The 17,635-nt window shown below is 45.5% G+C and overlaps 1 protein-coding gene across 2 annotated transcripts in view; it reads right to left on the bottom strand.

Moving 5' to 3' along the window:
- The window catches only part of SLC11A2 (solute carrier family 11 member 2), a 140,980-nt gene that overhangs the window by 73,445 nt on the left and 49,900 nt on the right, over positions 1-17,635 (bottom strand). The window lies entirely within an intron of this gene.

The raw sequence follows: 17,635 nt of genomic DNA, 5'->3' as shown, positions 1-17,635 counted from the left end.
AACCTATCTAAGATACGACGGCTTGCGCCGTCCTATCTTAGGGTGCAATATTTTGGCTAGCCGCTAGGTGGCGCTTCCATTGCGGTCGGCGTAGAATATGTAAATCACTCGATACGCCTATTGACGAACGTACGCTTGGCTGACGCAGTACAGATATGCCGTTTACGTAATGCATTAGCAGGCCTAAAGTTATTCCATCAAATAGATGGAATAGTAATGTTAAGTATGGCCGCCGTTCCCGCCAGGGCTGTGGAGTCGGAGTCGGAGTCGAGGAGTCGGAGTCGGGGGAAATTTTGGGTACCTGGAGTCGGAGTCGGCAAACAATGCACCGACTCCGACTCCTACTAAATTTAGATTGGAATAAAAAAAAAAAAAAAAGCAAGTTTAAATGTCCCAATTCACAAAAAGTTATAATTAATGACTTCTCTACTGTAAGAATAAAGACCAATGCATGCAGTGCCTAACATAACCGCAAAACAAACACGTTAAGTGACCGTGAAGAAGCATGCTTTTCATGTGCTTCACTATATGGCACGCAACGCACAATTAGGAGCTGCAATACTTATACTTTCCATAGTGTTTGGTTCTGCTTTTACAGGGAACGCATGTTAGAGAACCAGTAAGTGTCCAAATAAAAAAATTCCAACAGGAGTTTTATAAAGCACTAAAAGAAGTTGAAAAGTATGATCGCTCATCAAAACTTACTGTTGAAGAAGCCATCCTTGTTTATCCAGAGATAGTTAGTGATGTGGCCAGAATAGTTACTGCAATGCCACCCACCCAAGTCCGTGTCGAAAGATTATTTTCAGCCCTAAAAATAATAAAGCCCTGGTTCACACTGGGTACGATTTGGAACGTTTTGAGATGCGATTTGACATGTCAAATCGCATCTCAAATCGGCGGCAATTGTCGGCAATGGCACTGTTCTAATCAGTGCGACGCCGCATCTGCGATTTCAAAAAGTAGTTCCTGTACTACTTTTTGCGATTTCGGGCCGCGATTTACATTAAATTGTGTCCGAAATCGCGGCAAAATCGCAGCCGCGAAATCGCGGTAAAATCGCGCATGTTACCGCGATTTTGAATTCGCAGCAGTGTGAACCTAGAGCTTCTATGAAAGATGATCTGGCAGAGGCAATTCTCTTCCTTAGAACTCTACATTGAATTGATTTGCATTTGCTAAGCCTATAACTACATTTCAAGATTAATATAAACCATTTCTAGGTTTTACAGATTTAGTTTTTGGTTCATTATAGATAAGCTTTGTTTTTGTTCTAAAACAACCAAATAATGTGGTTTGTATTTTTGAACTGGTAAAGATCCTGTTCCTGATGTTTATGCCTGCTGCTACTATCCAGCCACTTGATTGTTTTCATTGTGTTTGCCTTTTGCTTAAACTGTGCAATACAGTAGACTGTTGGCTTCCCAGCCAGTAGTCCTGTGGTAGGTTGCGTTTCTTTCCCTCAAGGAATGTATAAAATACATTCGCATATTAATACAGAGGAGTCGGAGTCGGAAGTACATAAAACTGAGGAGTCGGAACATTTATCTACCGACTCCACAGCCCTGGTTCCCGCGTCGAAATTTGAAAATTTTACGTTGTTTGCGTAAGTCGTCCGTGAATAGGGATTTACGTCGTTTACGTCCACGTCGAAATTAATAGGCCCGTGCGGCAGACTTAGCCGCAATGCACACTGGGAAATAAAGGCGCACGCGCAGTTACAAAAAAACGCACAATCAAGTCGGGTCAAGCCTAATTATAATAAAACACGCCCCCTCAGCCGAATTTGAATTAGGCACGCTTGCGCCCGCCGCATTTACGCTACGCCGCAAGTTAGGAGGCAAGTACTTTGCGAATACAGTACTTGCCTCTCTGACTTAAGGCGGCGTAGCGTAAATACAATACGCTACGCCGCCTTAAAGTTGCGGCCATCTCTGTGGATCTACCTATATGTAAGGATATATACTATATTACCAAAAGTATTGGGACACCTGCCTTTACATGAATCCCAGTCTTAGGCCCCATACACACGATAGAATCCATCCGCTGAAAAATCCCAGCGAATGGGTTTCAGCGGATAGATCCTATGGTGTGTACACTCCAGCGGATCTGTTTCCGCGGATATTTATCCCCTGGGATGGATTTCCAGCGGATAAATATTTGATGACATGCTATCAAATCTATCCGCTGGAATCCATCCCAACGGATGGATCCGCTGGTCTGTACAGACTCACCGGATCCAATCCGTCCGAAGGGATCCCCCGCATGCGTCGTAATGATTCGACGCATGCGTGGAATTCCTTATATGACAGCGTCGCGCACGTCGCCGCGTCATAATCGCGGCGACGGCGCGACACGTCATCGCCAGAGGATTTCGGCGCGGATTTCGATTCGATGGTGAGTACACTCCATCGCATGGAAATCCACGCAAATCCTCGAGAGGATTTATCCGCGGATACGGTCCGCTGGACCATATCCGCGGATAAATCCTCTCGTGTGTATGGGGCCTAAGTCTGTAGGGTTCAATATTGAGTTGGCCCACCCTTTGCAGCTTTAACAGCTTCAACTCCTCTGGGAAGGCTGTCCACAAGGTTTAGGAGTGTGCCTATAGGAATGTTGGACCATTCTTCTAGAAGCGCATTTGGGAGGTCAGGCACTGATGTTGGACGAGAAGGCCTGGCTTGCAGTCTCCGCTCCAATTCATCCAAAAGGTGTTCTACTACTGGGATGAGGTCAGGACTCTGTGCAGTCCAGTCAAGTTCCTCCACCCCAAACTCACTCACCCATGTCTTTACGGACCTTGCACAGAAAACTTGAACCTCTTGTGGTCATTCCATCAACCTTGTCACAAATTAGTTCAGCAGATAGATTACAGGGATAAGCAGCTGCTAAAGATAAGGTACCCTGCTTAGAAAGCTGAAGCAGCATTACATGAGCAAGGTACTGTACAAGTTCATGTTTAATGTTTCAGATCTTAAAAGCAAGACTAGTGGCAGAAGGTATCAAAGAAAGCCGAGTGTCTGGCTGAAAACAAAGAGGAGACTGTATGAGAACATGTGACTGCTCGAAATTCCTTTCACATAGGACTCTGCAGAGAATTCTGAACATTCATGGTGTAAAATACCTTAAGAAAAAAAAAAAACTTGCATAAAGTTAAAAGAGCTCCAATCTCTATAGAAAAGAGCCATTTCATCAACGTGTTCTGCCTGTAAAATGTCAGCTTCACTATTATTCAGGGAACATTTTGAGCAAAAAAAAGTGTGTTCAATATCTTTGTACAGAATATAGAAAACTTCAGCATTACCATTTGGTAATATAGCAATATCATCCCTGTCTGTGTATAGAGCAGAAGACATTTAGAGCAATGGTGGTATATAACAAAGATATAAGAAGTATGGCCTTGTGAGAGGCTGTAGAAGACCACACATAAGATTGTCTCGGCTGGTTGGGAGAAGTTGCTCTCAGATGATGTTTTGTACCGTACTTTATCCATGGCTGTGAGTGAGCCCACTCCCTTGGCTGAGAAGCAACCCCAAGGGTCTCAGGATGCTTTACTGTTGGCATGTCACAGGACTGATGGTAGAGCTCACCTATTCTTTTCAGAACAAGTAGGTAGATTAACAAAGAGTTAGGCCGGCTTATCAGTACATAAGCCGACCTAACTCTGAATCTACGCCGGCGTTTGTTTAAGTGTATTCTCAAAACAGAGATACGCTTAAACAAAGCTAAGATAGAACGGCGCAAGCCGGCCTATCTTAGCTTGCAATGTTTCTGATGGCCGCTAGATGGCGCTTCCATTGCGGCCGGCGTAGATTATGTAAATGAGGGGATACGCCGATTCACAAACCAGGCCTACGCCGTCGAATTACGTCGTTTCAGTAAGGCCTTAGGCGGCCTAAAGTTATTCCACCTAAGAGGTGGAATAACAATGTTAAAGTATGGTCGCCGTTCCCCCCGCGAGGTTCGAAATTTTTGCGTCGTTTGCGTAATTTGTCCGCGAATCGGGAGTTACGTCGTTTACGTCCACGTCGAAATCAATAGGCCCGTACGGCGTACATAGCCGCAATGCGCACTGGGAAATGTAGTCGCCCGGCGCATGCGCAGTGTCAAAAAACGTGAGGTCAAGCCTCATTTCCATACAACACGCCCCCCTCCAAGCAATTTGAATTAGGCGCCCTTACGCCCGCTCGTTTTAGGCTACGCCGACGTAGATTAGCAGGTAAGTAGATTGTGAATCACTACTAGCCTAACTAATTTACGGCGGTGTAGCCTAAACAGGCTAGGCTGCCCTAAAGTTAGGCCAATGTGTGTGAATCTACCTAAAGTTTTTTTCTGGATGTCCCAAACAATTGGAAAGGGGATTCATCAGAGAAAAGGACTTTACCCGGTCCTCAGCAGTCTGATCCCTGTACCTTTTGCAGAATATCAGTCTGTCTCTGATGTTATTTCCTGGAGAGAAGCCATCCTCCAAAGTGTGTCCCCTCAATGTGCATGCAGATGCACTTGCACTTGCCTGCTGCTATTCCTGAGCAAGCTCTGCACTGGCGGTACCCTGATCCCACAATTGACTCAATTGTAAGAGACGGTCCGGGCACTTGCTGGACTTTCTTGCCCACCCTGAAGCCTTTTTCACAAATGCAGTAGAAATGATTTTTATAGGATCAAGTTCATTTTTAAGGCAAAAAGGGACTTTGGAATGACCGTAGCCACCAGAGGAGGGAGGCACTTTTCAACCAGTCCAGGCAGATCTGGTTGTCCAGGAGAAGCAGGCAACCTGTCCCACTTGGACAGGATTTCTTTCTGCAGGGTCCTCGTGTGGAACTGGGAATACGGGACCTTTTCAAATGTTGCTATCATCAGTCCCAGGGCCTGCATGCAAAAATTGGCTGGCACAGCGGTCAATCAAAACCAATGACACAGCGCAGGGGGCGGTGCGGAGTGATACAGTGAGCGGCTACGGCCGCCGGCTGTATCACAGGACAAAAGCCGTTGAACTGCACTTTAAGCTTCTGGCTGCCTATAGCTGTGAAGGTTTTTTATGCCCAAATAGGACGGCCCATAGGGGGTGCCAAGTTTTTTTTTCTGGCTAGTGTCCTACTCCTGTAGGTGGCACTATAAAACTTTGTTTAGTCAAGACTAAAGGAAAGAAGCTGTGTCAGTCAATGAACGCAGGAGAAAATCAGCCATATATCATTAGCCTTACAGGGTATCCTGGGAATTTCCCATATCACTCTACTTCCTGGTAAAGATTGGCCAGATGTCAGATTGTTGCCGCTCAGTGACTCCCATTGTCTTATTTTAATCCAATGGGGTTTAAAGCTTAAATCTAGGCAAACTGCCAAATTCCACAAAGTTCTGTACACAAATAATTTTTTTAGCCACTCCTGAGTTTTTTTTTAGAGACAAGTCAGACAGCCAATTAAAAACGCCTATATACAGTATGTGTTCCAAATTAATAACTTTAAAGGGGTTGTTAAGGCACTGCACACAAGCACTGCCAGCCCCATTGTTAGTATTACCTGTAGTATACAGTGTATGCCTTTTTGTAAAATTCTTCTTCTAAATACCTTATTCATTCTCCTTGATCAGCGGTCATGTGACTGCCCGCCGCTCTCCCTCCCTAGTGTATACATTGGAGGGAGAGAGAGGCCGAACTTTCCCCGACGTCTGACGTCACGTGACCTCCCTCTGTAGTGTATACATCGGAGGAAGAGAACGACGGGCGGTCACGTGACCGCTGATTGGGCAAAAGGAATAAGGTATTTAGAAGAATTTTACAAGAAGGCAAACATTATATACTATAGGTTATACTAGCAGTGGGGCTGCAGTGCTCGTGTGCAGGAATGTTTTCACCCAATGCGGATGACGGAGGCACATAAACTGACCACGGTGTCAGGGTTCAGCAGTCATGAAATACCGTGGTCACTTTACAGGGGGGGGGGGGCAGAAACTGGCAGGAACAACCAGGTATTTCAAGTGTTACATGGGTGCAAATTACACAGCACAAGCACTGTGCTGTTATTCATGCTTTAAAAAGGAATAGAATCTTTTTTTTGGTTAACAAGCACTTTAAAGCGGATCTCCACTCTAAAGTGGAGTCCCGCTGATCGGAACCCTCCCCCCCTCCGGTGTCACATTTGACACCTTTCAGGGGGGAGGGGGGTGCAGATACCTGTCTACAGACAGGTATCTGCACCCACTTCCGGCCCTACGATACGGGCAAAAGACGGGTTTTTTCCATGCTTCCCGTCCGTCCCCCGTTGTATGCTGGGAACACTGGGCTCCCAGCACACACCGGGAGCCAATCGGCGGGCGCAGCGCGACACGCGCATGCGCCGTAGGGAACCGGGCAGTGAAGCCGGAGCGCTTCACTTCCTGGTTCCCTCACCGTGGATGGAGGGGGGAGCAGCAGGGTGAAGAGCGATCGGCTTGTCATCTGCTGCGATCGGCGCTGGACTCCAGGACAGGTAAGTGTCCTTATATTAAAAGTCAGCAGCTGCAGTATTTGTAGCTGCTGGCTTTTAATATATTTTTTTAGTGGCACATCCGCTTTAACTATACCTACAACCCATAGATGTTAAAGTGGAACTTCACTCTTCCAATCAACATTAATTATTTTTAATCCTCATGCTGCTAGCAATAAAAAAAAAAAAAAAAAAAAAAAAAGATAGAAACAATATATTTACTTGTTTTAAAAAAAAAAAATTCTACATTTCTTCTGTTATTTCCTGGTTTCTTGTCTAGGCAAATTATGTCATTCAGGAGTCTTCGGGAGAGGAGTTTTCTGAGCTAGGCACACCCTTCTGCATGCATTCTTGGGTTCCAGGAAGTAAATGCTACATGAATCATTTGCCCTTTTTCAAGATGGCCACAGCCAGAAATGCTAGGTGGTCATTTTTCAAAATGATTTCTTAACAAAATAAAGCATGGAGACATGGATGGATAGGGGGAGTTTGATGGTTTGTGGTGCTCGGATGCAGAGAAGATACGCTTTAAAGTGGAGTTCCACCCAAAAGTGGACGTTCCGCTCATTTATCTCCACTCCCCCCCCCCCCGGTGCCACAATTGCCACCTTTCGGGGGAAGGGGGGGGGGGACAGGATGCTTGTCTTTGACAGGTATCCTGTTCCCACTACCGGGAGTCTGCGCCGTGGCCCATGACGGCACTGCAGGGCTCCCCCCTCCTGCCTCTGTCACTGGGCCAGTAGGATAGAGGAGTGGGGCCTCGCTTATGCGCAGTAGGGTTCCTGGCGTGAAGCCATAAGGCTACATGGCCGGGTTCCCTTGCCCTCAATGGCGGCGGTAAAACCCGACAGCTGATGGAAACATCAGCTGTGGTGCCGACATCCCTGGACTCCAGGACAGGTAAGTGTCCTATTATTAAAAGCCAGTAGCTGCATAAAAGGTGTAGCTGTTTGGTTCTCTTTTTTTTTTTGGGGCGGACCTCCGCTTTTAGCTAAAAAAAAAAAAAAAAAAAAATGCACTCAAAGTGCTCAACCTCAATAAACAAAAATAAAAAAGAAAACACACACCATACCACAGCTGCACGCATAAAAACACGCAATACTAGCAAATACCAAATTTGAATGTAAAATGTTGCGCGTTGTCCTTTAAATTACTGTATGCCAATGTCAAAACAGTGTGTACATATTAAATATAGTGAGAATGCTGCATACCAATAACCCATCAAAATATATGAATAGGTGGGTGACACCACTATTGCATAGCTGTCCTGAATGAGTGATCCATTCTGAAATAAGTAAAGAAACGTAACAAAAGTCCATCACCAGTGATGTAAATATCCAAAATGAGTCAAATGGTTACACAGCAAGTACAAATTGTAGTATGGAAAATATACATTTCATGCAATTATGTCACATGTCATTTGTACATGAAGGCAAGACAATCTTTACAGATATCCTTCCAGCATCAGAACATTGATGTGAGTCCGATTACCTGTGGTGTGGATACAACACACGGCATGCAATGAACAGTGCAACAAGAAATGGATGAAAGTCGGCCTCCTTTTAAGGCTTGTCATGCAAAGGGGACTTGTCATACCTACAGACTGATTATCTTGTGCTGACACTTGCAAGGCTTGATGAAATGTTTATTAAAGATTGTGCTTTATCGGTCTGCTCCAGGTTATGAATATACTAAAGAATAAGAATCTACCAAGTAAAGCATTAAATTGTGTACAGAATGTTCCATTAGGATAATTACTATTCCCCACTCTGAGCTCAATGAGACTGATGACTTGCAGCAAGGTTTTCACCCACTCCTGTTCTCAACAAGGTTTGTATTAAACATAAATAAGGCCCCAATGCATGGAAATATTCAAATAATGCTCTCCATGCCCTGTTAGTAGAGGCAACAACATTTCAAGCCTCAAAAGAAAATGTTCTCACACACAGACCATTATCTAAGGCTCCTCTCACACAGGGTGGACTCCGATTTGATCAGCGGGGGATTTCCTGCTGAAAGAAGCAGAGTGGGCAGATGACAGGTCCATGTCCACACTGACACTGCCCACTCTACTCTATGGGCAGCCGCCCGCTGGAGTGTCCGTTTACACCTGACTGCCATCCGATCTGCCTAGACAGAGGACAGCAGATCCCTTGTTTTTGTTTGTTTTGTTTTATCAGAATGAACCAGATCGGATCAGGTGTTAACAGACAGAAGTACTCTAAAGCCGGGTGTACGCCAACAAAAATTTTTTTCTTGCAACCCGCTGGCAGCTCCAGTCCGAGCTGCTGTACTAACCCTGTGTGGTTACTTCAGCGATCTCCCCCACTGAGCTGTTGTGTTCTGACAGGGGGATGCAGCCCCTCCCCCCCAGAACATGCCGATCAGCACTCTCTGCCATTGGCTGAGAGCGCTGATCAGGAGTCAGTCAGCTGCTGGTTTTCAGGCATGCACGGCCGGCTTCTGTCAGACAGTCCGTCATACACACGGGCCGAATGTCCGACTTTTTTTTCTTTAACTACCTGTTGTCTCCAGACATTCGGGCCGGGTGTACGGGGCTTTACAACTGTCAAGATCTGCCTGAAAAATCAACAGGCAGACCTGATCAGACCCTGTGTGTGAAAAAAGCCTAAGGCTGCATTCACATCTAGGCGGACGAAATCGCGGTAAAAATAGCGGCGTTTTGTACCGCGATTTGCGGCGACAAAACACCGGTATTGTCCGCCTAGATGTGCCCCAAGATGACCCCCTCTATGGAGATGATTCCCATCTCCTAGCCGAACGCTCGAAGACGCCTGAAAAAAAGGTCCGGGACCTTTTTTCACGCGGCAGGCGTCCGGCGTTCGGCGTGGAGATGTGAACCATCTCCATAGAGGGACATCTGTTTTCAGCCCTCTGGCGGCAGCGGCGTAGCGCTACAGGCGTAAAAACGCCTAGGTGTGAATGCAGCCTAAAGCCCTGTACACACGGCCGGGAATCTCGTCAGGAAAAAAACATTGGTTTTCCTGACGAGATTCCTTGCTCGCCGAGTGTACACACGGGCCATTCAAAAGAACCGCGGTTCTTTTGAATGGCAAGAACGCGGTGACGTTATCGACGACGACCAGCATGCGATTGTCACATTCGATGTCGTCGCCGCCATCTTGCTACACCCTACACTGCCATTGTAAGCTACCGCGAATGCATCAAAGTGTCATCGAGCACTATAGCGCTAAAAATAGCACCTTCAAAGCACCCTGAAAGTGCCTCTCCTTTCACCCCGAGGGCTTTCACACTGGAGCGGTGCGCTGGCAGGACGGTAAAAAAAGTCCTGCTAGCTGCATCTTTGAGGCGCTGTAGGAGCGGTGTTAGACACCGCTCCTACAGCGCCCCTACCCATTGAAATCAATGGGCAGTGGCGCCGAACCATCGGCAAAGAGCCGCTGCAGCTGGTTAAAAATAGTGGCGCTTTACCGCCGACGCTGCAACACCTCAGTGTGAAAGTAGCCTAACTGTTGCATACAGATAGAATATAGGCTTACAGCTGAACTCCAGCCAGGAGGAAACGAATATAATTAGCAAGCTCACTGTCAAACGTTCTCCATACTGCTTTTTGCATTCTATTAAAACTACTACTAATTCCCCCCAAACAGCTGACAATAATGGAACAAAAATTTTACAATGTTTAGGCTCTGTTCACACCTAGGTGTTTTGTTTTCAGACAAAAAGGTGTGCGATTTTTGCCATGGCTTTGCACAGGTCAAAGGGTCACCAATGTAAAAAAGCAGAAACCACCTGTAATCTGCCAAAAAAGGAGCTCCTGTACTTTGAGTTTCAGGCATTTTGCTTTAGATGACAAAATGCTCAGATGTGAAAAGGGGATATTGAAATGAATGGGATTGGTCTTGGGCATTTTTAGAGCCGAGGCTTAGGCCCCTTTCACACAAATGGATAGAATGGTGCTTCTAGCTGCGGATTGTACCGCAGCTAGAAGAACACAATGCTTTCCCATGACACCCATGAAATCCAGGGCAGACCCAAGGGCCTGGTATGCTCTTGGAGGGGGAACCCATGCCGGTTTTTTATTTGAAATTTGGCGTGAAAGTCCTCCTCAAGATTCATACCAGACGCAGTGCTTGGTATTGGCAGGGATCCAAGTCAGATCACCGTTAAATATCGTGCCGCGGCTAAACGCAACCGCAGCCAAATGCAGCTAATCGCTGTGCCTGGAGTCTTGAATTCCAGCAAAACATAAACATGCTTTTATCTGCGGCAAAACAGCCGTCCGTGTGAAAGTGGTATTACGGCAGAAAAATGTTCAAAAACACCTAGGTGTGAACCTGTAAGAATTCAATAAATATAAATCAGTAGGGGGTTCATATTTTCTTTACCAAGAGATAATTCCATACAGGTCAGAACTACGATTATATATTCACTTCGTTTTTTTTTTTTTGTAATCTACTACTTTTTAATGGGACTAATTTTTTTCGTAAAATGTTTATTAAAAGAAAACACACATTAAATCCAGGCTTTATTTGCTGCTTATGTCCGTTTACTGAGGCTTTAAACAATCTTCAAATGCAAAAGGTAAATTTGCTATGTGATAAAGAAAAATAAATTACTGGTACTTTTAACTGATAAGACCTTCACAAGTGACTTGTGAAGTACAAAGGTTGTGCCCTTAAGTTTGGTACACACAGAGTTTTTTTTTATTGAAAAAAACTGCCAGCTCCAGTTGGAGTCACTGTACTAACTGTGCAAAGTTAGTACAACAATCTATTGTTGGTTTTATTTATTTATTCACTCCTATAGTTATTCAATTAATTGTCTAATTAATTACGATTTACCACTAGTTAATTTGAGCGTCCCCTCCACTCACCAGCAATCTAACCTGCTGAGCCGTGTTCTGACAGAGGGACGCCCCCCCCCCCCCCCGCCAGAACACTCTGATCAGTGCGCTCCGCTGAACGAGAGTCAGTAAGCTGCTGGTTTTCCAGCATGCTCATCCAACAGAAACTGGCTTCTGTCGAACAGGGTGGCATACACACGGGCCAAATGTTGGATGCTTTTTTTTTTTTTTTTTAAACCAGCCGATGTCTCACAACGTTCTAATAAATTTACAGACTATGGACTCTGAGGATGGAATCATGAACTGGCTGCCAACTGCAGCAAATGCAACAAAAAAGGTGCATGCAATATTCTTTTTAGATGCAAAGAATCACAATTCACAGCATTACTGCGTTTAGCGCCAGTTCACACCAGACGCAGTTCCGTGCGCATTTTTTCTGCACAAAATGCATGCACAGTGTTTTATATGTATTCCAATGACTTTGGTTGGCTACAGTTCACACCATGCAGTCAGTTTCCGGTGCAGACTGCATGGTGCGAACTAGAGCCATTGGAATACATGGAAAACACTGTGCATGCATTTTTAGTCCAGAAAAAATGCGCACGGAACTGAACGAAACTGCGTCTGGTGTGAACTGACCCTTTGTGGTGCACTGCAGGGTAGGTGTGTTGGGGTGACAAGGAATGAATATGCAATGCACACAACAGTGTGATCCAGGCCTGAATGATGGGCTCTGAGCCATAAGAACTTCCCTTGAACCCACATTACCTCTTATAATGATTCTGAAAATCAGTCATTATAGAGCTTGACGTTTTATAGCCAAAGAGCTAAATATATCATTAGAAAACACTTTAGCCTGATTGAGGACAGCTTTCATTTTAACCCATTTCCAGCCTTGTTGATTTATTTAGCATTCTCAAATTATTGGGGAGGTGGCAACAATCTACTGGTTCCCACCAGGAAGGAGGTGGTGTGGAATCAAGATACATACAGTATGTTTTGCCACACTACCCCCTAGGGCACCAGCAGTGTGGAGCCTTAGATCCAGTGGCGGTGCGTCCATAGAGGGCGCCGGAGCGCCGCCCCCTCTCGCTCCCGCACCGCCACTGAATACAATACACAGATTCATGCATTGCATGAATCTGTGTATTCTTGCAGCCGCCCACTATTCAGATGGCCGGCCCCCTGGCGAGCGCCGGCCATCTGAATAACGGCAGCTGTTTGGCTTTGGAAGTGCCTATCAGAGCCAGCGGCTCTGATGGGCTGTCCGATTACTGCCCCCAGGCTGTAATCGGCTTCCAAGTAGTTATCCAGGGGACGCACAGGGGGTGCGTTCCTTGGATAAGACTGACAGGCTTCTCAGCCAATCAGGTTCACTGATTCTGGTTACCGGTAACCTGATTGGCTGAAGCGTCATCGAGGGCGGGAGAAGACATCGAGGGACAATGGAAAGAGGGTGGCTGACCTCAGAAAGGTAAGTGCCAGGCGGGGGGGGGGGGGGGCGGCAAGGGGGTAGCATTTTACAGGGCACAGTAGCAACAATTAAAGGGCACAGTGGTGACAATTGATGTGGGTACAGTGGTGATGAATGATGGCACAGTGGCTGCATATGAAGGCATGGCACAGTGGCGACAATAGATGGCATGGCACAGTGGCTGCATTTGATGGGCACAGTGTGGCTGCATTTGATGGGCACAGTGTGGCTGCATTTGATGAAATGGCACAGTGTGGCTGCATTTGATGGCATGGCACAGTGTGGCTGCATTTGATGGGCACAGTGTGGCTGCAATTGTTTTTTTTTGTTTGTTTGCGCCCCCCAAAAATTTTTGAGCACCAGCCACCACTGCTTAGATCACTTACTAGTCAGCTGGCGCTTTGTGAGCGGGCACATTTTTCTTGAGATCTAAAGCTGGCATCCCTTGGGACAGAAGAGGAAATGCAATTTTGTTTTTCTTTTCAAGGCAAAATTATGACTTTGCAATAAATTCATATGACCTCAGGTTTTATCTTTGTAAAGACCCTTCAAGCACAGAGAAATACTTGGTGAGCTACCAGAAAAGCACTCGGCTCCCAAGTCATGTTGTGGGCTGACAACAAGCAGCATTTTTGTGGACGAAGTGGTGTCAGCCTTATCAGCGTCTACGTCTAAACTACTGAGCCACACCTACTCTCAGATCTCCACTACATAAAAGCCAATTATTCTGCAGTCCAAGATAAGTACTAGGAGGGAAGACACAGGACAGCCTTGAATTGCTGGCATTATCAACAGAATGTTTTTGCACTTCAAACAGATAAAACAGAATGCTTCCAATGCTTAATGTGATACCAAAGCCAAAAAACTTTTACTTGATTTCATTGCTTGCATTAAGGTAAAAAGTAATGGTTTTCTATTTCTCCTGCCCCTTCTTCCCTGAGTGAATGGGAAGAGAGGGGAGAATATATCCAGCACTGTGCACGGCTGTATCTATTCTCTCCTCACACAACACTTGAGCAGCAGGAGCCATGGGCTCCTGCTGCAGTCAATTAAATGCAGCGAGGAGGAAGTAGGGGGCAGGGCCAAGTCCGGCTGCGCAAGTCTATGGTACGCAGCTCCACAGACACACAGAACAGGAGCGTGCAGACACTGTGTGCCCCAAAGGGGCTTGCTATGAAGACACACAAAAGAAAAAAAAGGAGCCAGGAGTGCTGGAGGGATACCCGGAAAAAAGGAAAATTGGGGCTGCTCTGTGCAATACCACGGCAGAGCAGGCGAGTATAACAGGTTCGTTATTTTTAATTTAAAAAATCTTTTTACTTCAGGGACACTTTAACCCCTTCCCATTTAACCCCTTCCCGACCAGCCGCAGTAAAACTGCAGTTTTACTGCGGCAGGTTGGCTCCCCTGGGCGACCTGATGTAACTATACATCGGTTTGCATTTTGACCACTAGGTGGGCGCGTGCCCATGGCACAACACTGGAGCCGATGCGCGTGCCAGTCGGTTGCGTTGACCGCCGGGCACCCGCAAATCATGCCACACAGACAGAATGGAGATCTGTCAATGTAAACAGACAGATCTCCGTGCTGTCAGGGGTGAGGAGAGCGATCTGTTGTTCATGCCAAGTATGAACAACGATCGCTCACCTCATTCAGGCAGTCCCACACAGTTAGAATCACTCCATAGGACACACAATTAACCCCTTGATCGCCCTGTTAACTCCTTCCCTGCCAGTGACATTTACACAGTAATTAGTGCAATTTTTTAGCGCTGATCGCTGTATAAATACCAATGGTCCCAAAAGTGTCAGATCTGTATGCCATAATGTTGCAGTCCTGATAAAAAAAAAAAAAAAAAAAAAAAAATCGCTGATCACCGCCATTACTAGTAAAAAAATGACAAATCTTTCCCCTATTTTGTAGACACTATAGCTTTTGCTCAAACCAATCAATATACACTTATATTGCAATTTTTATTACCAAAAGTATATAGAAAAATACATATCGGCCTAGACTAAGGGAAAACTTTGCTTTTTTTTTTTTTTTAAATGGATATTTAAAAGCAAAAAGTGCAAAATATTGGGGGTTATTTACGAAAGGCAAATCCACTTTGCACTACAAGTTCAAATTACAAGTGCACTTGAAATTGCACCGAAAGTTCACTTGGAAGTGCAGTCGCTGTAAATCGGAGGGATAGATCTGAAATGAGGGGAAGCTCTGCTGATTTTATCATCCAATCATGTGCAAGCTAAAATGCCGTTTTGTATTTTCCTTGCATGTCCCCCCCTGATCTACAGCGACTGCACTTCCAAGTGCACTTGTAGTGCAAAGTGGATTTGCCTTTCGTAAATAACCCCCACTGTTTTTTTTTTCAAAACTTACGTATTTTTTTGTTTAATCGAGCAAAAAGGCTTACCTGTAGATATTTTCCAAAAAAGGGGCACCGATGTCTATGGCGCATGCGCGGGAGTGACGGCATCGCTGCTCCGGCCAGTCACAGTGCCGTAGCAGCGATACCCTGAACTCACTCCGGGAGAGATGGCGGCGTTGGAGGAGGTGATCGAGGACTGCTTCAGGGGCTTCGATCTCAGGTAAGTAATTCATAATGAGCTAGTATGCTATGCAAACTAGCTCATTCTGCCTTTCTCTTGCAGGATTTTATTTCCCGGATTTTGTTAAAGGGACACTAAAGGCAGAATTTTTTTTTTAAATAACAAACATGTTATACTTACCTTCACTGTGGAGCTCGTTTTGCACAGAGTGTCCCGAATCCGGTCTTCTGGGGTCCCTCGGTGGCTGTCTCGGCTCCTCCTCGCAAAAGCTTTCCACCTTAATGCAAGCGAGCTCGCATGGTGGAAAGCTTTTGCGGGCGCACTCCCGTGATACAGCGGCGGGCATAGCCGCCGACTGTATCACTCGGCCCCGCCCCGGCGCGCCGCATCATCGGATGTGATTGACAGCAGCGCCAGCCAATGGCTGCGCTGCTATCAATCCGTCCAGCCTAGCCAATCAATGGCCAGGCTGGGAACCGAAGAAGATCACAAGGACGCGCGCAGGACTTTCGAGGGGTGAGGTAAGTAAAATGGGGGTTCGGGGGGGGGGGCGGTACAGTCGGATGTTTTTTCACCTTAATGCATAGGATGCATTAAGGTGAAAAAACATTTACCTTTACAACCCCTTTAAGAGGGTTTACTTCCTCTTTCAATAGAAACGTTTAAATGATTGCTCTGCTCCTGTAATGTTATAGCAGCAGTGGTGATACCTGCATGTAACATCAAAGTCTAATGTAAGGTGGACCAAGATCTTGCAATGAGACATAAAGAACGCACCAAATTTAAGCATTGATCTTTCCCATCAATGTCCCAAGTCCAAACAAAAGGCCCCACATCAGAGAATGTACATAGACATGCATCAATGCAAAGTACACTAGCAGGCGTTTCCTTTTAATTACACCCTTTACTGTGCAAACAGAAATATGGCCAGTCTAAAAAGTCACCTCTGATGAAAATAAAGTGTGACGTGTTAAATTTGTACTTTCACAAAATATCCCCTCACGTCACTTGCCTGTAATGAAGGATGTCTCTTGTTGTGCGCCTGGATCTTCTGTATCAGGGATGTCTGTCCTATCTGGCTCTAAACTTCCAGTGCTGCAATGGTTAACAGCTTCAGGTCTTCAGGCATGGTCTGATAGGAACACGCCCCTTCCTTCCTCCTCATCCTGAGAAAAGGTCTTTCATTGATTACGCTGCTTGCAACACGATCTGTGAATGGGGGAGAGGATCCCGACACTGATCAAACTCTCCACCATTCATAGATTGTGATACAAGCAGCGTAATCAATGAAAAGGGGGAGGGGGAACACCCCTGTCAGACTGTACTGCTTGAAGACCTAAAGCTGTTATCACTGCAGCTCTGGAATTTCAGAGACAGGAAGAGAACGGGCATCCCTGCAGTGAGGATTTCTAAAGGATCTGCCTGCACAACGTGGGACATCCTTCATTACACAAACTATAGGGAATGGTTTGTTTGTTTTTTCAAACAAAACTTCAACTTACTTCCTGCGTATTCTGGATTTGGTATTTCCACTCAGGGAATCGTCACACAGGTAGCATTGGAAAGTAACATTTCTAAATCTTAAAGTGGATGTAAACCCGATTCATGAAATTTGAGCTGGGCACATATATCTGCAGTATTTTATCTCTTTTCAAAGAGCCAAGTCTTATAGCTCTCTTCTGAACGGTTCCTCTGTGATCAGCCCGAGAACTCCTGACATATTTTTGACTTTTTAGACCAGGGTTTGACAAATTTGCTTGGAATCTAGGAGCCAGCTAAAAAAGTTAGGAGCCCGAAAATGCACGCCATCCCGACGAGCTTGCGCGCAGAAGCGAACACATACGTGAGTAGCGCCCGCATATGTAAACGGTGTTCAAACCACACATGTGAGGTGTCGCCACAATTGGTAGAGCGAGAGCAATAATTCTAGCTCTAGACCTCCCCTGTAACTCAAAACATGCAACCTGTAGATTTTTTTAAACGTCGCCTATGAAGATTTTAAAGGGTAAAAGTTTGTCGGCATTCCACGAGCGAACGCAATTTTGAAGCGTGACATGTTGGGTATCAATTTACTCGGCGTAACATTATCTTTCATAATATTAAAAAAAATGGGGATAACTTTACTGTTGTCTTATTTTTTAATTAAAAAAAGTGTAACTTTTTCCCAAAAAAGTGCGCTTGTAAGACCGCTGCGCAAATACGGCGAGACAGAAAGTATTGCAACGATCGCCATATTTTTCTCTAGGGTGTTAGGATAAAAAATATATATAATGTTTGGGGGTTCTAATTAGAGGGAAGAAGATGGCAGTGAAAAAT

Source organism: Rana temporaria, chromosome 2 (assembly GCF_905171775.1).
Source record: "Rana temporaria chromosome 2, aRanTem1.1, whole genome shotgun sequence".
NCBI lineage: Eukaryota > Metazoa > Chordata > Amphibia > Anura > Ranidae > Rana > Rana temporaria.
Note: the sequence above shows the minus strand (reverse complement) of the source record. Positions and strands in the feature narration are given on the sequence as shown.